The sequence below is a fragment of the Dermacentor variabilis genome, chromosome 3 (genome assembly GCF_050947875.1).
Source record: "Dermacentor variabilis isolate Ectoservices chromosome 3, ASM5094787v1, whole genome shotgun sequence".
Taxonomy (NCBI): domain Eukaryota; kingdom Metazoa; phylum Arthropoda; class Arachnida; order Ixodida; family Ixodidae; genus Dermacentor; species Dermacentor variabilis.
In genome coordinates this window covers 34,650,872-34,678,712 of record NC_134570.1, presented here as the reverse complement: position 1 = coordinate 34,678,712, position 27,841 = coordinate 34,650,872, and positions in this window count along the sequence as shown.

The following is a 27,841-nucleotide window of genomic DNA, read 5'->3' as shown; positions in this document are numbered from 1 at the left end:
TACATTACCTAGAGGGAAATCTGGCACTGCTGCGCTGTGGTATGCATGGGAATGCCGGTATATTGTGACTTCGGATTGGCATCGTTTTCGGAGAGACAGGACACCTTGAAGACGCGCTTGGCAAGTACCGTTACGTCTGTCACAATGATTCATTTTCAACTAAAACAGCACCTTAAAAGCGGTATATTCTTTATTATTACGCGAAAACATGTTTTGTTTAACTATTAGAACTTGTTATTGCGTGTACGACTATATGTTACGTAAAAAGTATCAGCGGGCCGCTAAAGTAGGAGGACAAACGACAAGGTTCGCGCTCGCTTTGAAACAGTTCGTCGTCTGTTCTTGCTTTTCCTTGCTTGGTCATGCATTGTAGGTGAGTAAAGATGTAATATGCGTGAATAGAAACATTTTATGAAGATTTTACTTTGAGAAGGTGTTATTTGTGTAGCCATATCCACGTTTTAGACGAAGCCTCTTACAACACCAGCCAACACGAGCCTCGCAGACACACATACCGTCATTCCCATGACGGCACGGTGCCCCCTTAAGAAACTCCCATAGACGGAGGCGCCAGATTTCCCTCTAGATGTTATAGTGAGAAACTCTATGCTGCTGCGTATGATGGAGCCTAAGAGGGATGGATGGATGCATAGATGTATGGACCAATGCTATGAGCGTCCCCTTTGGAACAGGGCGGTGGGTTGCGCCACCAAGGTATTCTTATTATAATGCCTAAAGTTCTACCTACGTCAAAAAAGAAATAAAACGAAATAAATATGACACGAAGAATTCTCATCCCCAAGCTTTCTGAACTCCCATCGGCAAGTTTATTCCGATAGCAATTATAAGGACACTCCAGGCGCATTTCTGCCGTCGCCGTCACCGTGAGGTTCCGCATAAAGACCAAGGGCGATAAAATCGTTGCCGCGCGCCGTATGCTGTATGCGCGAGTGAAAGCATGCGAGGGGTGAGCCGGCGAACGCGGTTCGATGTCGCGTGCGCGAGCGAGGAAAGCCACCCGGATGTGTGTACTCTCCTGTGGCGCGCGAGGCACCGAGGTCAGGCGAGCTAAGTGGGGCGTTCTAGGGCGTTCTTCTCCGGCGGCTGCTAGTTTCGCGGACAACTTTCTGTGGCAATGAAGGGAAAGCTAGGTTGGCAAAGCGTGCACAAGTGAGAGCGCTTCTCAAAGAGCCCCGCGTTTTCATCCACGTCAGTTTTTGATGGGGAAGAGAAAACAAACACCTTATTAGCAGCAGTTAAATTAGACAGAATACACCACTGAATGTAAAAGTTTACTATTTTTGAGGCTTTTCCCTTGCGCGTCTGGGCAAACGCGAAACCGTCGCACGGGAACTTGCGTCGATCCAGCATCTGTTCCGAGCAACCAAGATCACTGTCAAACGCTGGAGAACTACTTGGCGCCGTAACACCTGTGACTCAGCCCCGCGTTTTGGCTTTCCCTTCATTGCCACAGAAAGTTGGCCGTGAGTATAGGGTTCTTCGACGTCCTCGCCCGCCGCTCCGTACATAGTGGAGACAACCGCGGTGTCTACTATGGTGTTGGCCACGCGAATCGTGGACACCGTAGTAGACGCCTTTGGCGGACGCCATAGGGACGCGTTGCCGGCGCTCGTATGTCTTGAAAGCGGTCTGCGACGGGGCCAACGTGCGCGCCTGCGCAGACCATCTTCAACGCGATCTGCGATGTTTTTGCAGAGTGCGCTTAGTGCCTGTAGCTTCGTATGCGCTGTGCTTTCGACGTTTCGTTTGCTTTGAAGCGAGAGATGCATGAATGTCCATTCGATTGCGGCTGCCGCGGTTCCTCGCTACAGAATTTTGACAGCGAGTATCCGCACTCATCGAGCGAGATGTGTTCATTTTACCAGTGCGCACGTGACACCATGTTGGTTAATTTAGTTTAAACACGTTGGCGGGCTAGTTGGTTTCCATCCCTGATAGAATGTGTAAACGCGACTGAACAAGGACGTAGAAAGAAGCAGACACACACTGTCTCTGTGTGTCTGTTTCTTTCTATGTCCTCGTTGAGTCATGCTTACACATTCTATAATTCTGAATTTAGTAAGCAAATGTTTACAAGTTCATGCGGCCGATAAACCTACTATCCTTACTTGTACAGCTATCTAGTTATTTGCTATCGCAATCAGTGCTTCGCCTTTCGAGCGGAACTACGATTTTTTTTCTACGCCTCCATTGTTTGTCGTTTCCCTACTTCCAGAAATCTTCCAATCGCACATATACTAATCTCTATAGCGGTCATGTTTACCTTCCCCCTGTTCTCGCTGAACCCAGGGGCTTCAAGGAGGCCAGAGGTGCCTAAATCAGCCGGTGGGCAGATACCTCCATATTCTAATAAAACATGCTCCATCGTTTGCGTGGCTTTATCGCAGCAAGTACATGCTGCTTCTTCCTTCTTGTATCTGGCTTTATCAGACCGAAATTAAGTGGCATACTCCCCCTCCCCGGCCACGCCACCAAATCAATGTTGAGACTGCACAGCTGTTTGGCGGTCAACATTTTGCTAAACCGCCGTGGTTGCTCAGTGGCTAAGATGTTCGGCTGCTGAGCACGAGGTCGCGGGATCGAATCCCGGCCACGGCGGCCACGTTTCGATAGGGGCGAAAACACCGCTGTACTTAGATTTACGTGCACGTTAAAGACCCCCAGGTGGTCGAAATTTCCGGAGACCTCCACTACGGCGTGCCTCATAATCAGAAAGTGGTTTTGGCACGTAAAATCCCATAATTTAATTTTTAACATTTCGCTACCTTTTTCACTCGTTTTGGATGGCGGTAGTTATCGGCACCTCCTGAGGTGTGAAGGCCAATTTTCTCATAGATTCGGTGCCCGAGCTATTAACTCGAGATGCGTTCAGTTGTCACCTCCAATTCAACGGTCACGCGCATAGCTGTTGCTTCGTTAGTTCAACCTTCTTCGTTTAGATTATTCCAGGGACGAGGAAAGGGATTCTGTTTGTGGTCACCTGGTCTGTATGCTCGTGGAACGAGTTGCGGCCGGTCAAAACACCAGTTGCGTTTAACTTCCTTTTGCTTCATTATTTCCTCGAGCGACGGCTCGCCGCGACGGTGGCAGATCCTCGGAATCATATACCCGCGATATGGGTGAGATAAGGTGGAAATAAAATAATGCGAAGCAGAGTCAATCATCAAAACCTGGAATAACCCTTAAGGTAAAGGTTAAGCTCGGGCCCAACTCAGACGCAGATTATTCAAATACATGTAAAACGCAAAAACGCTTTTTTGAGATAGGCCCTGGCCAGATTTTAACGAAATTCATTGCGTTTGATAGAGAAAGTTAAATTCTAGTGACTGCTGGAAGCGAAATTTTGATTTATGGCCTGAATTCTGTGAAGAAGGTTTTCAAAAATTCTAAAGTTCGAAAGAATAGACGCACGAAGTATATAAATTAATAGCTTTGTATGAAAAACAGATATCGCGGTTCTGTAAACGGCATTCATTAGATCATTCAAAGCGGACAAATTCGATACGTCAGTTTACATCTTACATGAATTTGTTGCGTTGTATACAAGGGTTCAGCAAAAGTTGTAATACCATATTAGAGTTTTTTAGATTCACGTGTAACATATAAATGTCCTCTTTGGATGTAACATCAGATGCAACCCACAGTATTGTGATGTTATTTTTCCTTGCTGAGGCAGAGAGTTGTACACTTGGTAGTTACGATTTCTGAAAATTTTCGATTTCATGCCAATTTTTTAATAAAAAAAATGGCGACACAAATAAAGAATTGGGAAACAACAGTCACTAGATTTAAGTTTCTCTTTGAAATGGAACAAACCGCGTCAAATTTGGAGCCGCGATTGCCGAGAAAAACGAATTCTCCTTTTACACGTGTTTAGATAGGAGCCCCCGAGCTAAAGCTTCCTCTTAAACCCTTAAGCAATATCACTGTCACCTGTTACTTCGTCTGGTGTATGTCCATAATTGTGCAGCACACTTTTCGTGCAAAATTGGCAACTGGAAACAAGAGTCACAAGGAGTTGAGAAATTAAGCGATCTAGTAAGGTAGAGAGCCAAGGCAACAGCCTGACAGGAAGAAAAAGCGAATATTAACAAATTTAACCGTTGTTTATGAAAATCTTTGTGGATCAATATCTTTTTATTTAACAAGGAAGTAGAGAAAACGCCGCCGGAAGTGGATAACAGTTCGATGTGTCTTGAATGACGCTTCTACAGTTATCAGTCGAGCCACCTGACGTAGCCACTTCTCTGCTGTGCTTATGTATAGGTGTATTTTCTAACCTTCCGCGGTGGACGCAGTACGTATAGAACCGCAGTGTCCTGGGCTCTACACGGTTGTACGGGACTGACGGACACGCATCGTTACGCAACTTTCCAAATATCAATATGAGTCGGTTGTGGCACTTAACTTGCTAGAGCAGCAAACGAGGGATCCAAAACAACTGTGATTGTTCTGCAAATGTATATTCCTCTATAATTCTACCAGAGCTAACTCAAAAGCGCTGCTATAGTCGGATACAACTAAAGTCTACAGTGAAGCCCCGCACACGCCCTCATAACCGACAGGCACTGTTCCTCCGCGAGGCTGCAAATAATTCGTACTTCAAACTTTTGCTGTGACCCAAATCAGGCGATAACCAAAAAAAAAAATAAAATCATAAGCCCGTAAATTTATACGTTTTCCCTCGCCTATTATAGTGCTATGGCGAATGCTTAAATTTTTATTGAATTGAAATAAAATACTTGCTTCGCTGCAACTATGCAGTATATTGTCAAGTTGCATTTCAGTAGGCAGTGAAGTTTCATGAGTAAAACGGGCTCAGTAGTCAAATGAACTGTACAGCAGACTTTTTAAAAATTTATTTAATTATGATAGAGTTATACGTGCCGAAACCATGAGGCATGCCGTAGTGGGGGTCTCCGGAAATCCGGACCATCTGGGGTACTTTAACGTGCACCTAAATCTGAGTACATGGGTGCTTTCGCAATTCGCCCCAATCGAAAATGCGGCCGCCATGGCCGAGATTGGGATTCGATCCCGCGACCTCGCGCGTCGCCGCCCAACATCATAGCAGCTAAGTAACCATGGCAGGTAGACTTTTGAAGAGTGAAATGCTCTGACTCCATACACTTTGCCCATGTCTCTTGCGCACCTCATTGCTTCTGTCGATGAAAAGACTCAGGAACAGCAGACGCTCCGGAGGTAGCAAGTACGACGCCATTTTGAAAACACCGCATGACGACGATTTTGTTTGCTTCTGTGATTGGCTGGCGGAGTAACACAACCCCGCGTGGGCCGTGTGCCTTGGTTGTCAACTGCAGTTTTTTTTAAGTAGTATGCTACTATAGAGATCTTTATTTTACACTTTCGCTTGTTTAATTGTTCTTGGCAGTGCTCTTCCTGCGCTTCTTTCCTGCGCAAGTCCATTTGATGTGGTTCCTTGTTTGCCTAGTAAAGGACAGGTGTATCTCACAGGTGTACCTGTGAGATACACCTTTTTCACTTCACTTTTGCGGGTTTAAGTGTCTTTGTGGCGAATGGCGGGTGTTATTAACAATTATACTTGTAAAGGTGCCCCCCCCCCCCATTTGCATAGAAGCGTAACTTTGGGTTGCCCCCCACCCCCCGAAAAAAATTCCTGCGTGCGTGCGTGCCACCTGCTACTAGACAAGGTTGCGTACGTGGGCATTTTCTGCGAGCTTCGCTTTTGCTTGCTCCACGACAGAACTCAGTGTCCGCCATGGATGGATGGATGGATGGATGGATGGATGGATGGATGGATGGATGGATGGATGGATGGATGGATGGATGGATGGATGGATGTTATGAGCGTCCCCTTCGGAACGGGGTGGTGCGTTGCGCCACCAAGCTCTTGTTGTTATACTGCCTAATTTCCTACTTAGGTTAAACAATAAAAAAAGAAAAAAAATGCACTATGAACTACCACACCCAAATTTTCTGATCCCCTATCGCGAACTGTGTTTTGTACGTCTCCGTCTTTTGTCGTTTCCCTAATTTTCTTCCGCCAGTCCTCCGATCGCCTCTTACTAGTGCCTATTGCGGACGTGTTTATTTTTCCACTGCTCTGGCTGAACCCAAGGGCTTCAAGGAGGCCAGTGGTGCCTAAATCGACCGCTGGGCACATGTCTTGACATTCTAATAAAACATGCTCGATAGTTTCCCTAACTTTACCGCAGCAACCACATGCTTCTTCTTGCTTCTTATACCTCACTTTATATAGCTTGACCTTCTTTGTTGCTGTGTTGCCCACCCTACAGGCCGCATACTTGCTGATATGCTTCCTAGTTCTTTTCCTCCACTGTGAATCAATGTTTTTCCTGTACAGATACCTGATCACTCGCCCAGCCCATTTATTTTCTTCCATATTCCTCAGCCGTTCTCCATGCTCAATTTTACTGCGAGCTTCCCTCACTTCAAAACTAGTCCGGAAACGCCGGAATGCGCGGCGGCGAGCGCCGTCTGGTCGTGCTACAAGGAACCCCAGCGGCGCACGCGAGCGGCGGTGTGGTAAAAGTAGGTTGCATAATCGCGGTCTCAGACATCTTGGTCACACTACATGTAATGTTTTCCAGGCCGTTCTACGCGACGGATTCCCAAAAATTTGAGCGTAGCAACGTGGCCACCCCGATATACAGCTCGGGCTTAAGGTTGCGGATGCTACGATTGCTTCCGCCCCGTCTAGACGTATGCTCTCATTGCGCGTAAAAGCTCCAGGATAAGCTGACCAACCATGAACAGAAATGTTTTAGGCAGACATGAACCGGATAAAGTGTAATGCAGACTTACCTTTACAAGAAAAATCACCGTGTCGATTACTGCGAAGCCGTAGAAAGACATGGTCTGAAAAATTAGAGGAATAAGGAACGGGAAAAAGGAAATGAAATGATAAAAAAAGCGCTGAGCACAGCTGAACCAAGTACAGCAGAGACAGCGTTAGTTAAGATGACATAATGCACTAACGCACAAAGCTTAAGTAACTACAAAAGCCATCTACGAGAAAGCTCGCAGGGCAACGCCAATTTTACAACTATCATTGCTCACTATGTCAGTCATCCTAATTTTAGAGCCTACTTCAGTATGTCTATACGAGGGCCATTAAAAAAAAGGCACGGGAAAGTAATTCCTTATTTCACGGAATGTCCGCGTTATCTCCTTATGAAAAGATAACTGAATCAACGTAATCGGACCTCCAGTGTAACTCAAACAAACATGAGAAAGGGTACATTGACGTAATATTTTCGATGATTCTTCTTTATGCGGTGAATGAAGGTCCTAAACCTGTAACCAATAAGAAAGGTTCTGCAAGCGTCAAAGCACCCTAAATAATAATTTGTAATAGCTTTTCTGCAGACAGTTTCGGTATTGCTGTCATTACCGCTTTAATCTGTAAGAAGGTGCAGCGCCGAGCATTGCGGTCCGTTCATGAGTGGCTTTCTCCTGGCGTGCAGTGTTACTTTTATCGTATTACAAGCATATCTTTCGCACCACTTCGCATTGGATGATAATTGACATTTAAAGCTAATTCCCTGCTCGTCATTTGCGTCGCGTTTTCTTCGCCAATGTTCGCGTTAACAGGTCTGGTACATTATTTATTGTTTGTCGGTTAGTTTGCTCGGGAAATCGCCACAATAAATGAGAAAAGCAAGGGCGACATTCGTTGCACTTACTCGATACGATTTTTCATCCATGTCTCCCAACTGGTCTTTTTCAACTTTTATCTAAACAGAAGAAAGTGCAAAAAAAAACAATCGTTGCAGCTTCACATGTAACACGAATGACCTCCTGGCAGTTCATGCAGTGTAGTAGAGCGCTCTTGTCAGCAGATCGTCGACAACGAGAGCCAGCCACGCATTCGAGAGAAGGAAGGAGGACTCGCCCATTGTACTTGAGTAATCCCTACGTGAAGCTTCCGTGCAGCCGGCGTCGAACGATCAGACGCGCGTACAATGGAGGAGCCCTTCTTCTGGATCTCGTTTCTGGACGTGTCTGCGTGGTGATCGCGTCTGCGTGGTGCTCTCAAGCGAGATAGAGGACGATCTCATCGAGGTGTCAGCCCCATGATTGCGTCGGCCTTCATGGCGCGTCGCGGCCCGGCTGTCCGTGCCGATCAAGACGTTTGGCTGGCGTAGATCGTTTCTCCCTCCGAGACACCGAGTTCTTTGTTTCGTTCCGCTTGCTGAGGTGCACGTTTCGTTGCCGCGCCGAACGCTCACCGCGTGATTGGTGGATGCAAATCCGATTCCGGGCGCCTGGTAATTGATCGCTGTGCCGTAGCGCATTGTCTTACACCCCTTGGCGGGTCGACGGGAACGCTATCGCGTTGCAGGCGAAGGCGAAGCTTAAGCGTCCTCCAATTTTTGGATACATCTCTTTAATCCCTTTTCCCTTGCTCAAAACTTCTCTATCTACGTTGTACCGCTACCTATGCTTGTAACGGATCCGGTCGTGTCAATTTCTTTTCTGTTTCTTTTTTCACCAGTGCTCTAACTGTCGCTTACTTAACTCGACTGCTGAGCGGTTGATGTTTCGGTCCACTTTAAATCCAAGCGCTTCTGGAAGGTGTATGTTGCCTTCGGGCCTCACTGAGTGAATCTCTTCGCATTCCATTAGGATGGGCTGAGTGGTCTAAGGATATCCGCTGCAGCACAGCTGTAGCCATAGCACCATAGTCACAGCTTCACCACGGCGCGCGTAACTCACGCACTTCTATGCGTCTCTGAACAAATTCAGAGAAATCTGAAATGACTGGCTGTAGCCATTCATAGTTCCACTGTGGACCATGGTAATGCTCCCATTCTATAGCTACCTCTGAAACCTGGTAGTGTTGGCTGTCTGGCTTTAGTGACCTTTGGCATTCGAAATGCGGAGGCACCCAGTACTGCAGCTTCGGTTAGCTGAATGATTAGAAAGTCCACGATTATAACTCGTGGAATGTTAAAAAAACACACAAGTTCAGAGATATTGCGTGCGAAAGTTGCGACCTTATCATTATGAGGCTCACCGTATACAGGGGTGCACCCCGGATTCATTGTCTTCATTTATGATTCTTCAACGTGCGCCGAACTCTAAGCACAGAGGCGTTCTTACGTATCGCTGCCATGGAAACTCGACCGCCGCGGCGGGTAACGAACCCGCGACCTCAACATCAGTAACGCGACGCCATCGCCACTAGGCTATACCGCTGCGTGTGCAGCTTAAACCATCGACGTCACAGTCACGGCCATTTTTTCTCGCTTCGTATACGACTTTGAGGTTACGGCCATCACAGCGAGTCCGTCGCTAACCCGTCCCAAATCAAGGCCCCGCTTTAAGATTGTAGCACCGTACGACCCAGAATATTTCAAGCAGCCCCCCCCTCCCCCCCCCCCGTATCATGGCGGCAGAACTTCGCATTTGATTTGATTCGTATATATACACAGTAAGTATTTCAACTATCGTTAACCAAACTTTTACAAACTATGGCGCCATATGCGATTATGAGGCCTACGGTGTTCGGTCATACGTCCTTTTAAACCACCAAGATAATTTTGTGTAATAATTACCCGTGTAATTATTAACCGTAGTTTACCAGCCTTTTATTTACTGAGTTATGGCTTGAATTCAACCGGGAAATGCATTATCGTGTCTTAAAAGATGCCACTCAATCCCTTTCAGCGTGATATGTCCTCTGAAATTATTTTCCACACATTGCGTGTTGAGCGCGAAATAGAAGATGTGTCGCGTGATCAAGTGTATGGCCACGTCATGACACCACTGCACAGATCACAGCGGTCTTTCGCAGGAACTAAATCCGCGCATTGCCTGACCCGGTGACCAGGTGGTCACTGCGTACACTCTGCTATCGTCATGCGTAGTTACACGCAATTCGCTATGAAGGGAAGCCAACACCATTAAATCAACGACAGCTTGTCACTTCCAGGGGATTTCCGAGTCCGGCCATGAGAGGAATTATTCCCTTCAGATCAATTTTGAAATCGCTAGTATCACGACACTAACTTAGGTAATCAGGCGACAATTTTTGGTATTGCACGTGCTAAAAGTAATGCACCGAAGAATAACTGCACAAGAGATAGCCTACTGACAACAACTGAATACCTGACTGAATAAAATCTTTCCAATTGGAAGTCGTGTCCTTGATTAAATTATTCAAAAGCTTTTAATAATTCCTTGTGGTTAGCCAGATATTGAGTGCAGAAAATTTATGCCGAAGGCGGAAGAAAGCTTATGACCGAACACCGTTGTTCCCATAACCGTATATCGTATTAATTATTCTTTTCCTTTCATAGCTGGAACAACCTATATAATATCCATCGACAACACATCTGCACGTTTCGTCAAATAACAAAAAGTAAGGTTTGCACAACAAGCTAAGGTTCACCATAGAAGTATTTCAGCTTTGGCGAACAGCGGCGTCTTACGTTCTTGCTCAAGAAGTGACTGAAGAACAGGTCTGTGACGTAACAGCCGCAGGTAAACAAGGTGTTCCAGATGAGGAACAGCCGAAACTTCTGCTTTGCCTGACTCTGCGTCTGCAACATAATTGACGACAAGAATCAGCAGTCATACAAGGGCGCTCCTCTAAGCAGTCCTGGCATGTAAGGCAAACACCTTCGCCTGACAAATGGAACTGCGTGGATGGTGCAGTGATGCGGCAGGACACATGTATTACGAAGATATGCAGCTCGGTTTCAACAATAACGAAATGAATAGACACAAAATAGCCCCTCTTATTGTGCGACAGATTTACTAACGGTGAAATAAAACGCACCCTAACGCGCTCAATGTTTCAATTTAGCTGTCTACTGCCGAGCTTACTTGAATTCGACACTGGCGTCTGTCGTCTGTCATGGTTACTGCATCGAATTCGTGTACGTGATGTTGAGTCATAAAGACGCATCACCTTAATGCGGTAGCCGAAGGTAGGATGAGTGAGTGAAATTTACAGCTAGTGAATCCATACAAACTGCATCCCATCACCATGTGGGAGAACGTGGTGCTTAGCGATTTCCCACCTGCACTCACAGGTGAAGCGTTCAAGCCAGAAACACGCACCACCTCATTTCGGATGGCATCGCACGAGGGCTGACGCGCTATGCTACATGTGAATTCTGAGCCATGACGTCATAATTATGTGCTCCATGAGCTATATCGTCGCTTTCTCAAAGTGCGCCTGGTAATTCATTTTCGGAGACATCTCCCTCTATAGTTCCAAGGTCACTCAAGGCTGTCAATTCCGACACTTCAATAACCTAGAACCGCTGTGTGAGGACAATGGCGACTAAGTGCGTTTCAGAAAACACGTGACGCACGATGCGATTATCCGGCCATGTTGTTTGCAATCCCAGGACACTCCAATCAAGAGAGAAATCTGGAAACGAGAGCTTACGCTGTTCACGTACCGGGTTATTCAACGCCTGGATCATGATTACGTCGCTGATAAGGTTGAGGGCACATCCGACACCATAGATAATGGCGAAGATGACTTCTTCCTCTGTATGAAAAGAGGAGCAATGAAGGCTGAGCAGGTGCTCGGGTAAATGGCACCACAGTGTTTCACTTCGCGTGAATTTAGTAGAAAACCGGAGTCTGCACTCTGTGATCACCAGTGGGCAGTAGCTGAGCAGAAATATTATTATCAAGGAGTAAAAAAACATAAGTGCTTGGTTATACTGCTTGTAGCGGCCAATTCTAGAACCGCTCAAAATCCCTTTTTGTGTGGGTGTCAGAACAAAAGACGTCAGACATGTTGCATTCGAAGAACGGCTGCTCATCCCTCAGGTGATCTCGTGAACCTGGCGCACCACGACATGTCAACCTCGAATTCTTGGAGACATTCTTACTTTTCTGTGAGTTAACGAGGCAAAATTTGACAGGCGCAGACTGGCCTAGTTTTCTTCGAGCACGCCTCCGATATATATATATATATATATATAAACACCTTGATAGCCCGGACCTAAAGAGAGTGCACATCGCGCGAAATTTTACCTTTTAAGCTTTTAGAGTCCACGTGACCCTTCTCCCTGAACAGTTTGCTCTAGAGAAACGAGATGGCGCTTTCGGTGGCGCTCCCGAGGTTGCCTCAGGTAAAGCGCACGAATGCGAAGTCATTAGAGAGTTTTAGAATAGGGGCCCCAATAGTTTCGGGCCCCAAAGAGCTTTGCGGGTGTTAGAAGAGTTTTAGAATAGAGCTTTGCGTTTTCGGATAGCGTCTTGCGCTGACAGCGCCACTACGGCGTCAAAGAAAAGCTATTAGAAATAATTAAATAAAATATACCATTTTCTGATAAGAATAGTAATTTTGACTTTCGTGTATTCACGTTTAATTACAATTTAGAGATTATTTAGAGGTTATTCTGTAAGCAGCAAACAATTGATTGCCCTTAGTTTTGAGTAACCAACCTTATAACGTGCCTGCACCAGCCAAGCTAAGCAGTTTTAGGCCTACGAGCCATAAAATCTACAATCGAATTCGGAATCCGCGGCGTCTTATTAATCAATCTTCATAACACACGCTAGTTGAGAGAAAGCGATAACCGCAGTCCCTTCTCCTAGCTTGCGAACTTCACGCGTTACCACGAATCGAACCCAGTTTGGTGCTATAGGTTAGAGCCGTCGCTTCAATGGATGCCGCCATGTTTGTTTACGGAATTCTTTTGGGGCAACTCTTGGGGCTCTTGCTAAATCAGTGAAATAGTGTGCCCAACGCAAAACCCAAACGCAGTTTGCGTCTCGCGCATGCGCAGTGGCTTCGACTCTATTTCTTTTGGGCCCCAAAACGTTTGGGGCCCCTATTCTAAAACTCTCTATACCCGCGTCTGCCCAGATACTGCGCGATCAGCTGTGGGAAATGTAACTGGGTTTTCGCTAACGCACTGTGTTGCATTCATGTTGCAACACGTGTAACGGTAAAGGGAAGACTTGTGCAGAAGTTGCCTACAAAAGATGGTATCTGGCATATTACTTAATACAATTACTCTGTGTCCACACAGAGAACTAGGCCATGGCCCAGTTCAGGGTCTCTTCCTACACAAGTACTGCCTTTGTTGTGTGCTCTTCGCGATGCCCACTTTTGCTAAATGACAAAAAAATTGACTAGTTCGCCAGCGTTGCATTACTAACTTCTAAAGAAAAGACCATTCCCGGAACGTCGTTAAGACTGAGTATACCTCTTGTTGCACAGGGAGAAAGGGAATAGCGCCGCTTCCTGGTGTAGTAAGTTTCTCGCACGTTATCTACACTCATGCACTCAAACTTCCACGCAAGCTTACGCACAGTTTATCGCCGAAGCATCAAGAATGTGTGAATAACGCACACTTGAATCAATGCGCCGAAGCATATGAGACGCCGACTACAAAGAATGCACACGTATATTTGATGCTGAACGAGTGACTAGCGATAACACATTTTTGTTACAAGCTATTACAAAATACAGAACATTTACTTCCCACACCTTGTGTGCGGCAAGAACAAACCTACCGCAACTCAGTACATCCTCGGGCGATTAGACAGAAAATAATCAGACAGTGAGCGCAGCGACAAAGTCACTAAGTCAGAAACATAAGGAACCATTGCTTCAACGTGATTGGCAAATGAAGAATACAAAGACCTTAGCGGAAAGTTTGGACAGCTTGAAATATATTTCTATTCCTGGTCTTAGTACGAGCGCCGTATACGCTGCTCGCGCTGTTTGGACGTGGCGTAATGAGTTCCGTAAGCGCTTGTACGTCATCAGAAGTTCTGGTCGCAAAAGCTTCGTGACGTGCACCCAGGCGCCGCCTAAGATGTCCACCGAAACAGATGTTTGCTGAGTGCCGCACCGGCATCATGCACGTCTATTGTAAAGGCGGAGGCAACGGAGGCAGCTGAGGCAAGACATGGACGCGTCACCCCGTGATCAAAGATGGCGGTGTCCACGGGCTCACCGTGACGCGGTGAAAATGGTCCATAGTACAGAAAACACGGTACCTTCATGTAAAGCTGACACCAAACTACACATTAAGCTCAACGTGTAGTTGTTGTGCCTCAAGATGTGCGTTCCGCTCCTACTAGGGCAAAAACAGTGGCCTGCTCTCTTCTGCTAACCAATAAAGGAATTTAGCTCACTAGGTACATACAGGAGTCATCTTGGAAGTATTCGTCGACATCTCGACTTGCTCTTCGAACGGTGCCGTTTATTTAAAAGGTTTGTTTAAGGACAAAAGGCTCCTGTGAAGACCGCAGCTTTCGCGTTTTTCTTTTCTTATATTTGCGCCCTCCATACTGGTTGGCAATAAATCTCGGCATAGCAAACAAGACCATTTCCATACATTTGAAGCTATACGCTGCTAAAGATGCGTATAAATTGTTACAAAAGTCGTCGTGAAGGCTTTCAACAGCGCCAGCAGTGTAACGAGGAAGCAAAGGAAGCTCTGATAGCATAGAATTGAGTGATTTAAGTCGTAAAAAAATATCCCTAAGGACGTGCGGAATAGCAAGGTGCGCAGATTTTGTATGGAGCATTAATTACTCACTCTTGGGTTCACTACTGACAGTCATGACACTTGTAAAGACAAAGAAAACGTTGCACGCCTGCAAAGAAAGAACAGAAATGTATCCTTAGGCTCTTCAGAAAGCTCGTTGGCACGAATATATTAAATTCAATAGGTTTATTTATCTACCTATTCAATATGTCTCATTGGCATGGTTGACTGATTTGATCCAACGCTACTATTAGCTACGCCAAGGCTTGATGCTAAATGAATTTTGAATTTGAATTTACTTATTTTTCATCAAAAATGGGAGGACGCCTGAACGAAACACTGAAAAAGTTAGTTAACTTTAGGGATGTGCGACAACCCGCCGTTCGACGTGCGCGCAGGCGCATACGTTCTTCTGTCGGGCCTTGTCCACTCTTGCACCGCATCCGCCAACCTGCACTTACCTTCGCCCCTCGAACACACAGACAACACATCAAGGGTAAGGAGGGTTCGTCCCTTAATTGCTCCGAGGAACCGCTTCTTTCGCATCATTCCACATGGCTGTTTTGCGTGCCACAAATGCATCGTCCGTTCTCAAGAGCAAGGACACTACACTGCTGACACTAACCTGTAAGGAGTTAGTCGCACATATTCGCAAGCACGGCGATTTCATTACAGAATCCATGACACGTTAGCATGGATTCGCCAGAGACGGGTAATATGTACGCAGATCGTCCTTGTTCCATGGCGTGGTATGCGTGGCGCACGGCGTGGCGCGCGCGCTTGTTTCATGCGTTTTATTTCTTCCATTCTCACCCGGCCACAGCAACAGCCGGGAGAGCGCAGTCTAGATAAAACAGCGGAACAAAACACGGAGAGTAACGCGATCCTGCCTACACGACGCCTTTGCCACGGCACGAGACCTATACTGGGCAGCACACGCTTGAGCCAAACCAAACCCATAACCAGCACACCATGACCAAAGCGCCATTGTGCTCTGACAACATGGCCGCAACAGCAAAAATTACCACGTGACTGCAACCACACGCCTCTCCAGTTTTTTTTTTCTTTTCCTTCCTCCGTGCACGTAGGCCAGTATTCCGGTGTTTCTGAGCGTCTCAGACGTTCGTTATATGTAGCTGTGCCTTGCTTTGTTGTTACCTTGCCTGTGTAGCCATGTGAGCAGTCACAATGTAACTTGCAGAAATTATTTTCACCCTTAAATCCATTACCACTACCGCGGTATCAGTAGCTATGGATGAAGACAACATAAGGCATGCCGCACTGGGAGAACCCGGATTAATTATCTGATTGGGTTCTTCACCGTGGGCTCATCTGAGTAAAAGTGCCTTCGTGCCTTTCGCCAACAAATTGCTGTCGCCACGACGTGGATCGAACCCGCAACCTGGAGGTTAGCAGCGCGCAAATCTTAAGAGATAGTTGCTTCTCATGAGAAGCGTCGTAAGAGACATCACTAAGGATGGCTGTTGGGAATAAGCAATAATCATCATAAATAGGCCTCGCACTGTTTTGATCCGCCTACTTACGGTGCAGAAGTAGAGAATACAGCGGAGAAACCGCAGGCCTTGCATTGCGGGAGGAGAAACAGAGCGGCACCGAGAGCTTGCTCGCTTGTTCCTTGACGCCAAAACTCGGGTCGTTTCTTCTTCTGCCTTTGGCACGTTCAACGTGCGCGCGCCTCGAGAGAAGGCTGTGGGTTTAGACCATTAATTGCACGGGAAAACAAGGTGAATAATAAGAATCGTAATGAATGAGATTCCAATCACGCAGATGCCTTGCAGTAATAAGAAGTGACGAATGTTAAATAAACGAGTGTTGAGGCCTCAAAAAAAAAATTTGCAGAATTAGGTGTTCCGGTAAGAAACGGGCGCCGGATCTGTCAAACCTTCGACTGCACCTAACAACCATGATGATGATTTCTATTGGTACCTCCTTGGAAACGGGACGGCGACAGCGAGATTACATAGCCCGCTTGAGGCAATCAGGTTTTACTTCAAATAGTGCGGTCTAGCATATTGCCTACCCCTCCCATCTGTACTCGCCTTGATCTTCCCTCTCTCCACAATAACTCTTGAATCTACTATACTCTATCTCAGTAGTACCTTGCTGAAATGTGGAAGTCGCAGAATTAAATTGCCCAGAAGGAAGGGCGAAAGCCCCTAAAGATTTGACAATCCGCGCTCCGTCCTCTGCTCGCCACCTTATTACATGAAAGGAATCGTCCCTGGTACAGATAACTTTACGAGATAATGCAGAGGTAGGCAGAATGCTAGATTGCGACATAACACCCAACTCACACATGACGGGTGACTATATTCGTCGCCACTCTGACCTAAAGGAGATGTTATTAGCGATCATCATCACCACCAGCAAACGTACCATCATTGTCATCATTATGATAATTATCGTCATCGTCGTCATCGTTACCGGAACTCGTCATCCACCCGAGAATACTAGGAATCTGCCAGGGAAACGAATGCTGGCTTCTGGAAAATATCGCAATCTTTGTGAAGCGACGCCTTCGTGAAGCGTTTGATCAAATGCCATTAATTTGCATATTTTATTCTTAGATCCTTGGCGTAAAGGAAACAGTCGGGCTCGCGTGCGCATACTATGCAATGGGAAATACAAGGCAATCATATACAAAGCTAGTTGACGTTGCCCTATGGAAGTATGTATAAGTACCATTGTAGCTTAACGCTTAGGAGATCGGGTTGCTGTGCTGGAGGGCCGAAGTTCATTCTCAGCATCGGGCGCGTAATTTAACTTTTTTTTAGTGTGACTTTTTGAGCAAGACAGCAGCAGGGATCACAAAGAAACCTTCACTTTATAAATTCCTCGAAAAGGACTAATCCTTCTTCAACTGCTAAGATTGTCGGAGAAAGAGACGTTCCATTGTAGCTTCGCGCTACTCACGAATTAGTGACAATATATTTAGCGGTTAGAAAAAGAACTTTTGCAGCGAAGCTAGGACTGGGATATGACACGCTGTAAAGCACTGTCCTGAAAACTTCCACCAAATATTCGAAATAATTGCGACAGTTCAAAATGATGACAAAGTCGGGCAAGAGAGCCACTGGAGCTAACGCAATGGAATATACGTGTGTTCTTGGACATCTCACGGGCGATGTATGGTGCGGGCAAAGTGAAGATTGTGCTTCGTAATACTGACTGTGTTGGGAAATTACAAAATTCTGGTAGTATCGGCCGTCCATTATGGATGACGAGAGCCGAAGCGGCGGCATGTTTACCATGGTTAAGGATGTGGCATGCACGCCGTCTCACGGTCAGCTTCACTGTAGTTTGAGCTGTGAAAGAAGGAAGGAAGGAAGGAAAAACTTTATTGCTCTATTTACAGCTTTCAGCGGCTAACAGAGGTCTTCATGTTTTACTGAAGTCTCCGTCGTCTTGAGTGGTCGGCGCCCCTATTCCAGAGCACCGCTGAGCCTGACCACTTTGAGAGGTTGTTGCACCAATCCTTTTTGGACTGTGAGCACGCCGCTGGTGAGCAGGCCCTCCCACTGTTCCGCACTGGGTTTTTTTTTTCTTTGTGGAAAGAGAAGTTATTTCTGCACTCCCATGTGATGTGATATAATGTTGGGATGGCCCCATACCGTGGACATGAGTCCCTGTATTGACTGGGAAACATTTTATGTAGGATGTGTAGATTGGAGAATGTTCCTGTCTGCAGCCTTCGCCAGCCGACTGCTTTGTGTTGTGTTAAAGACGGGTGGGGTGGTGGATATATTATCCTTCTGCCTCTGTGATGGTTTAGTATTTCCGCGTACGTTGGTCCTACCGTCATAGTGGTATCCTGGTCCACTGACTGTCCCACTCGGTATGCAAGCTCGCGAGCTAGACTGTCGGCCCTCTGGTTACCTTCTATTCCGGTGTGACCCGGCACCCAGAAAATCACATGCAGTATCTTTTCGTTAGGAAGCCCTGCCTCGAAGAGGATTTGCAGTGACACTTTGTTGATTCTACCTGCCGTGTAGTTTCTGCATGGTCTTGAGCGATGTTTATTTCTATTTTTTTTACTCTTTCTCGCGCTCACTTTGTTTTACCGCCGAATTAATGGTTTAATTTACACCGGCCGCAACCTCATAACCTTCTTTCGCAGTACGCGAAGGTTGAGCGTGTCAAAAGGCTCAAGAAGAAGCGACGCGAAGTTTCGGCGTCCCATCTATGTTTTATTCCCTTTTACCAACGGCCTCTCGATTCATGGCTGATCCCCCGTAGTGAGTTGAGCCATACCCGTAGGCACCAAACCAAACTCGGTTCCAAGCTGGTTCTTGTCTCGCCACGCTGGACCTGGACCTCAGGTTCCTCCACGTTATTCTCTAGTTCTGGATAAGGCGCCGGATGAAAATATGTCGTTCGATTGAATTCTAAGAAGTAATTCTGGAGTTCAATGTTGTTGGTTTGAGTACACAGCTGAAATCCACTTGAATGTAATATCAAGCCACAAAGGAAACCTGTAATTGTAGTTTCGCGAGTAACGGCCCCGAACAACCGTCAAACTGGTGGGTGGTGCCTCTTAAACTGGAAATCAGTAAGTCGCCTTTTCATGAGCGAGATTCTAGCACATCGCATTTCCTATACTGAATCATCATATGAGGTCTCAGCGTTTACATATATACTAGACAGAATTCCGGCTATATAGTTTATTATACGTGATTAAGAGCCCGCGAAACGAAGGACGTAACAAACAAGAAAGATATGCAGCGCCATGGTGTGTACGTGCCTTCCAGTAACGTCCTTCGTTTCACACGCTGCTATTGGTTGCTTACATATACAGGTATTCAACCCTCGTCCCACCGCATCCTAAGTGAACTCGCGCCCGCGTCTTTGGCTTGCGCGTTTTGACAGTCAGTAAAAGCAGCACACCAGGCATCACGCTTTCACTTTCTTGTTCCCATCTTGCTCCGCCAGACGTTTGTACTAGTTATATGGAGCACACCAGACATCACGCTTTCACTTTATTGTTCCTATCTTGCTCCGCCAGCCGTTTGTACTAGTTATATGCAGGCCACATCAACTCAAGCTCCCTCGGGCTGGCACAATTTGGCGACACATCTTGCTATACGTGTTATTTTCGCTTACACGAATGCGGTGAGGCAAATAATGGCGAGACGATGCGCTACAGGTTACATTCACGTAAACGCGGCTAATGCAGGTAATGTAGTGAATACCTTTTTAGCACATGCTGTATTTGACCATTATTCAAAAATGCGCAAAAGACAGCACAGCATGAAGGTTCAAGCACACAGGCGTCCGTACTATTTTCCGCGAATTCGTTGTATTGAATTCCAATTCGGACCGACTCTCATCCTAACACTTGGCGCCCTCTCGCTCTCACCCTGCCTTCCACTTTCATTTGTTAGACGAAGGGCTTTTTACCTCCTGAAACACCGTGCTAGGATCACTCCAGAAACGTTCTGATATCACTGCAGTGCTTTGTCGTATGCGTCATTGCAAGCGCCAAGTCAAGCAATGTTTCGCCTGCTCATCAGCTAGAACGACTGGCGCATGGTGCCGTCATGGGCATACTTTCGAGTAAGTTCGAGTGAAAAGATGTCAGCGGTCGCTTTCTTTTTCTTAACAGTAACACTTTTTTTGATGAAACCTACTGCTTTTTGCGCAAACAGAAACAAAGCTGTTGCTACTTGACGATAAATGGGGACGCCCTCTCATGTGTTGTGTACTGAACATATACCAAAGGAAGCGAATTCGAAACTCTGCCGCCATTACACGGCTGCAGGCAAATATCTTGGGTCCTTGCTACAATAATTTATGTTACATATAAGAGCTAAATATAAGTTAGAGCCTAAATGTGCCATTCGCTAACGTCTGGTCAACCATGGTGGCCGTGACGGCAAAACTGTGAACACAGCGAGAAAACCGCACACCGATGCGTCGATGGTTTACGTTCCACAAGTTTTATTCTTAGACTCTCCGAGCCTTCAGCGAACTGGTGCTGCCGCACTAGACGCCTCACAATTTCGGATGCCAAAGGACACGAATATAAGAAAGCAAACACTAGACCAGGTTTGATGTGAAGCTAGTGCGCGAGCATTACCTTGGTCCGCAGGAGAATCGTAGATCCCCTGTCGATACGTAGCTTGACCTGCAGCCAGCGATCTTAAAATTCGGAGATGGGTAGGATTGCTTGACGCGCTTAATGAGGTGAGCTTAATCAGTGTGCCTATAAAGCTGTGATTCCACCTCACCAATTGCGTGCAGTGCAGCGAACGCTATCGGTCGCGCCAGCCATCGAAAAACGAGATCCAGGAGAAGGCCTCCTCCGTTGTACGCGCTTCTTATGGCGGCACGCCCACTCCATGAATGTTTCTCGGAAGGATTATACTGCAATGGGCTAGCTCTCTTTCCTCCTCTCTTACGGGTAGCCGAATCCCATTGCTGATTGGCTGACACAGTTTCAGTGCTCTGTACCGCGTCCGGGAGATGGAGCACAGTTCGGGTTACTCTGCTCACGTTAATAGTGAATATGTGAAGTTTAAAAAATTATTTATTCTACTTCCCTCTTTTTAGATCGAACTTAAGAAAGACGAGTTGAAAGACACGGACAGAGAAAGAGTTCGAGTAAGTGAAAGAACTTATATATATTTTGGCTCCCGCTTTACTATAGCGGCGTCGCGAACAATTAAACAAACAAAAACATTTTTTTTTTCTTTTTAATGAGCCAGACGTGCGAACAAGATGAATGCTGGGAACAACCAGACGACGAAGGTGGCCCGGACGCATACGTTGACTGTGAACCGATCATTCTCTTAGGGTGGACGCGAAAGGTGGATGACGCTGAAATAATAAGAACTCTGCACTTTTCAAGAAATGAGGTCACGAACAGGTAAGTGATGTTGAAAAATATCGAGTAGGCTTTATCAGGGACACAGTCGCAGTGGTTCACGTGAAACGCCTCGTGCGTGCTGCAGACTGTGGAGGGCCGTTAGCGTACAAAAATGGCGTAACCAAGTACGCAGGTTACGTTTATTCAAGCATAAGAAAGATTATATGCGTGCTTACGTTAGACGTAATGGGCGCCTTACGGTCAGATTGCGCAGTGCATGCTCACTCCGTAATCGTAGGGGGTCCGTTTGCTTCGCACAGAGTGCTTGGATACTAAAGAAACGGTCCCCTTACTGGTAACGTCTTAGACGGCCCTACGAAGATCGAGCCCACCGCACTCGTAGATAGTTGTGGCTCTTGCGCTTGCCTGAATGCCCTCCACTTACGCTCCCTGTGGAGGCGGGCCCGTTATGCCGCGGTCAAAGCGTTTGGGTGTCCTCCTCTCTTGCTGCCCAAAGTCCCTTCACACCATTTCTGCATCAAGCGTATCCAACGCAGGGGCGTCATAGCCGAGCAACCACGGACTGGCAATACCAGACAGCAGCCTGGAACAGGGAATCTCTGTCGCTGTTCCCGCCGTAGCTTCAGGCCCATACCACAACTCCTCCGTTGAGAGAACTCGTAACGGCAAATCTGGGCTGATCGGACGTTCTTTCTGTGCCACGGTCAATGGGTCCTCCTTGCGGAGTAGTTTGACTGCGCTCAGCAGCCCCGTCCCATGGCGCTCAGTGATCGGGCTACAAACTAGCCGCGTGGTGCTTGGTGGATCAGTGGCAGCCGCGAATTTCATCAGTATAGGTGTTCGAATGATTTGGCTGCCAATGAGCACAACATTATGCCATAGGACACAATGACTTGTAAATAAAGAAGTTTCTTAAGAAGAACGCGCGCTTCTTCGTGCGAAGCATTCCTGACCAGTTAAACCCGATTTTCTGTCAAGGGTATATCTTGTTGGCATCAGGCCGTTTGCGTGGACCGATACCGAATACGTTGCAGTCTAAACATATGTGCCGATGTACCACTGGATATATGCCACTGGGTGTATGCCACTGGGTAACTTGCTACTCAGCACGTGTAGCTTCTCAAGGAACTTGTTCGAGGCCGGCTTGGGCATCTTCAGCACGTCTGCTCGATCAGGGAGGCGATCTTTGCAGTACGTGCCACATGGGCCCGCTCTGTGTATGCTCCGCCTAGCCATGAAGGCGAACTTCAGTATAACTTCGAAATAGATATTTAAGAAAAAGCCAAGGGCACTTGAGTATCCCTACGTGGGTGCATGCAAAAGCATTTCGACGCCTTCCCGATGACGACTCGCTTTATGAAACGTAATGGCACTGTTTTCCCGTTGCCTTGAATCTTTTCTCGCATCCCGTGCATCGAGTGAGCGAGTGAGTGAGTGAATAAACTTTATTGCAGGTCCGGCGAGGACGCGAACTCGTCGCGCACCCGGCTAGTCCCACGTCGGGACCGGCAGGTCTAGCCCACCGGCCCGTTCGCGGGCACGCCGGAGGGCCAGGATTTGCTTTTGTAGACCGGGGCTACGCAGAAGCGAGTCCCACTCCTTGATGAACCAACCCGCACTCCCAGAGCATGTGAGGTAGAGTGGAGGTCTGGCCGCAGGACGGGCAGGCGTCGTCGCAGGCCCGTCCTTCCTCGACCTCATTCGGGTACATGCGTGGATGTCCAAAGGAGCCAGGCACGGCTACTGACTGAGAAGTCGAAGGTTCGTCCATCGGAGTGCACGGCAGAACTCGCCGAAATCAGTGGGCCAACGCCCTCAGCGCCTTCGCTGAGGGAGGGGCAGTGTGGGAACGCTGGCACAGTGAGCGGCATCGGAGCCAGCTATGGAAGAAGTGGGCGAACGCGCGAGCAGTGGCACGAGCACGTCTTCGTGACCACGTGATCTTTCATGCCATCTCCGGCCACGCCGCCGGATTTTCCGCTTCGTGAGCCATATAATGCTTTCGCAGTAATAAAGCGAATTCGCAGCAATAATGAGGCATTATCCATTGGTCTGCGGCCTATAATGCGAGAACTACCAAAGCACCGCCCACAGCGCTGCGTGACAGGTTGCTACCGCACCCCTTGGCGGGAACCCCTGTGTCAGCCCTAGTGGTCAAAGGAAAAAAAAATCTTATAACAAGCCCACAGCAGAGGCGCGTCTCCGTGGCTAGGTGACACCTGGTTAGGCGCAGCACACGCAGAGTGCGTGGCGAGTGATGGTTCTGGTGCTGCAGCGTGCACGGCGCCGGATATTTGCGCTACACGGCAGTGCCGCCTTCGTGCTGTGTGGTCGTCGACGGTGGCCGAGCTTGCTGCGATCGACCTAGCAGCTGATCTCCTGCTTCAACAGCGCAGTGTTGTTTCTGCCGCGATCCTTTCGGACTCGCGCGCGGCACTGTGTATGCTGGAGAAGGATTACCTTGGACCTCCATTGGTGCAGCGCGTCGGCTCAAAGCTCCGCCATCTCGTCAGCCAGGGCTGCGATTTGGCGTTGCAATGGGTTCCAGCGCACATCGGCCTGCAAGGGAACGAAGCCGCGGACGCTCTCGCAAAGCAGGCTCACTCCCTGCGCTTCCCCCTCGCTACCTCGGTCAGCGGCTTCGACGTGGCCAAAGCAACCATTCTGCGAACGCTCCGTGCGCAGCACCCGGACCAGCGCGTCGCCGCGGGTGCGTCACTTCGGCTCCTCCCCCGCGTGGGCTTCTCCCGGGCGGACCGCTCTTTCCTGCTTCGCCTGCGCGTCGGCTGCTACAGGACGGCTGCTAGAACGCACAGGCTGCAGGGAATTGGCGACCCCGCGTGCAGCAACTGCGCCGATACGGAGACGCTCGACCACTTGCTACTTCGCTGCCCTGCCTTCGATGCGGAGCGCACGGACTTGTGTACAGTCTATCGGCGACTGGGACTGACTTACGATACGGCGACCGCGCTGCTATTCCCTGCAGCCCACTCGTCCATCGTGAAGCATGCTCTCTCAGCACTGCTAGACTACTGCAATGCGACGCACTTGAGAGCGCGGCTGTGAGCCCCGCACTCACATTCTTTTTTTCCCCCTTCCCACGTTCGTCCAGTCTTTCTCTCCTTCATCCTTTTCTTCCCATTCCCCCTTCCCCGTGCAGTGCTGTTGAGGTGTCCTCCTGTGAGAGACAGTTACGGCGCTGCACTCATCTCTTCCGTTTCCTTTCCAAAAAATCACTTCACACACACACACCATGTGGCACGCACTCTCAAAGGCCAAACTACACATATTGCCACATCCTATATGGTCACTGCGGGTATGTGCCAGGCGATGAGAACGACGCTGAAGTAGCGCGCGAGTGGAAAAACAGAGACGACAACGACGTCGCGTTGACTGCTCTGCTAAAGTGCTTCCATACGTCCTCTACGCCGGCTTTCCCGTCTTCTACTAGGCTGCGACACTGGTGGAGGTGCGGGGTAGGATTGCCTCATGCTCGGCACCCCTTCGCGGAGCCATACCTCGAAACCGGAATCACCTTCGTTCGTCGAAACTCCTGTTCACCGGTACAGTCGCCGCCTGCTAGGCCTGACGCCCGAGTTCAACCCTTTGCAGGACCCTGCTGGAACGCGTCTACCTACTTCCGCCATGGCTACTGCAACTCCATCGCAGGTGACGCTGCAGAATCCTAAGATACCAGAAAGCTTCCATGGCGACGCTTTTGAAGATGTCCAAGATTGGCTTGACCAATTTGAGCGTGTCGCCAGCTATAATGACTGGGGCTCCCAGCAAAAGCTGTCTAATGTCTACTTCGCGCTTCAAGACAGCGCGCGGACGTGGTTTGTGAACCGGGAGCGAAGTTTGACCACATGGGATGCCTTCCGCACGCAGCTGCTAGACACGTTCACTAGTACCGACAGAAGAGACACTGCGCAGCGCCTACTCGAATCCCGTATTCAAAAACCAAACGAGAGCGTAGCCATGTATGCAGAAGATATGACCCGCCTTTTCCGCAGAGCAGACCCTGAGATGGCCGAAGAAAAGAAGTTACGCTATCTCTTGCGCGGAGTAAAGGAGGAACTGTTTGCCGGACTCGTGAGGAATCCACCGACGACAGTGGTCGAATTCACCAAGGAGGCTACCGCTATAGAACGGGCACTAAAGCAACGGTACCGCCAATATGATCGCGCGAACTCACCGGTGAATGCTTCAGTTCTACCTGAGAGCTACGGCCCGTCTCTGCGTGAAGTCATCCGGGAGATTGTGCGAGAGGAGATCCGGCAGCTCGGGATTTCTCCTATGGTACCAGCGGTGGCTTCTGTCGCTGATATCGTCCGGGAGGAAGTTCGACAGGCCTTTTCGTCCTCCGACCAGCAGGCGGTGCCGCGACGGCTAACCTACGCGGAAGCTGTCTGTCGTCCACCTCCCGTGACTTCGATGCTGCTGACACCGTCGACCACTACGACGCAGCCAGCACCGCCACCCCCGACGCCATATTTTCGCCAGTCACAGCCGCCGCCAGCTATGCCGTATCGCCGCCAGCCGATTGCTGCACCTCGGTCTTACGGCGAATCCCCTGTGGGCTACCCGCTTCGAAAGACCGATTTGTGGCGCACCGCTGACCGCCGGCCGCTGTGCTTTCATTGCGGAGAAGCTGGACATGTTTATCGCGCGTGCCGCTACCGCGCTGCCGGGTATGCAAGGTTTCCCAACTGCAATTACCCTGTGTTTGATGCTGCACGTACCTGCGACGACAATTCTACAAACTTTCGGCCAGAAGGTTCAGCGACGCCTCGATCACGTTCCCCTTCTCCGGCTCATTATACCCCACCGACCCGTCGCGATTTTTCTGACGCCTCTAGGGGCAGGTCCCCTAGCCCACGCCGGGGAAACTAGAAGCAGCGACCTCCGGGGGTGAGGTTGCAAACCGTCTAGCTTTCCAAGAGCCCCCATCACTGACGACCGACGCCTCTAAAACTCCGACGTCTCCAACCGCATCCCCTGTAACCGATGCCGTCAGCGCCGATCTTGTCGTTTTCATTGACGGCCACCAAGTGGCCGCTCTCGTCGATACTGGTTCGCATTTTTCGATAATCAGTCAAAAGCTGGCCGACAGGTTGAGAAAAGTGAAGACGCCGTGGACCGGGCCCAACATCAGAACTGCCGGCGGCCAGTTGATGACGCCGATCGGAAAATGCACAGCCAGGATAGTAATCGCCGGTGAAACCTTCGTCGCTACCCTCGTCATTCTCTTTGAGTGCTGCAAGGAACTTATATTGGGCATGGATTTCTTGAGAGAGTACGGTGCAGTGATTAATGTCCGTGACCTCGTCGTCACATTTTCTACGAGCTCAGACGACGTCGACTCCGCGGAGCACCAGCGACCCCGCTTACGTATCGCCGACGACGACGTCACGCTTCCGCCGCGAAGCTGTGCCCTCGTACCGGTTATCTCCGACACCTTGAACACCGGGACTGGTGTCGCTGAACACATCGACGCACTGGTACTGAGTCAAGGCGTTTCCATCGCCAGGGCCGTAATTACCGTACACGACGGACGTGCTGAACTCCTACTGACGAATTTTACCAGGGAACGTCGACACATTGTTAGAGGCACGGCTGTTGCGTACTTCGACGAATTTACCTCAATACAAGACTGCCTCTCAGTGGAGCACGTGACGGCCACCGTGGCCATGCCGGCCCCTGTGGTTGATATCAGTCCCACCTTGTCACCTGTCGAACGTAACAGCCTTCTTGAGCTCATCGATGAGTTTAAGAAATGCTTTTCATCTACGTCACGAGTCAGCCAGACGCCGCTCACAAAGCACCGTATTGTCACCGACGCCGACGCCAGACCAATTCGGCAGCATCCTTATCGTGTGGCACCGAAAGAGCGCGAGGCGATACAAACGCAAGTGAAGACGATGCTTGAGGACGGGGTTATTCGGCCATCTAAGAGTCCTTGGGCATCGCCTGTCGTGTTGGTGCAAAAGAAGGACGGTAGCCTGCGCTTCTGCGTCGACTACCGAAAACTGAACCAGATCACAAAGACAGACGTTTATCCGCTGCCGCGTATCGACGATTCCCTGGACAGGCTACGAAACGCACGTTACTTTTCGTCGATGGACTTGAAAAGCGGCTACTGGCAAATAGAAGTTGATGAGCGAGACCGTGAGAAGACCGCATTTGTGACGCCCGACGGACTTTATGAATTTCAGGTGCTCCCCTTCGGTTTGTGTTCTGCGCCAGCAACGTTTCAGCGACTAATGGACACGGTACTCTCAGGCCTCAAATGGCAAACCTGTTTGGTGTACCTCGACGACGTGATTGTTTTCTCCGCCACGTTCGAGGAACACTTACGGAGACTAAAGACGGTCTTTGAAGCGATCCGCTCAGCTGGTCTAACTTTGAAACCTGAAAAGTGCCATTTTGGCTTTGAAGAACTTCAATTTCTCGGTCACGTTGTCAGTCGTGAAGGTGTCCGACCTGACCCTGA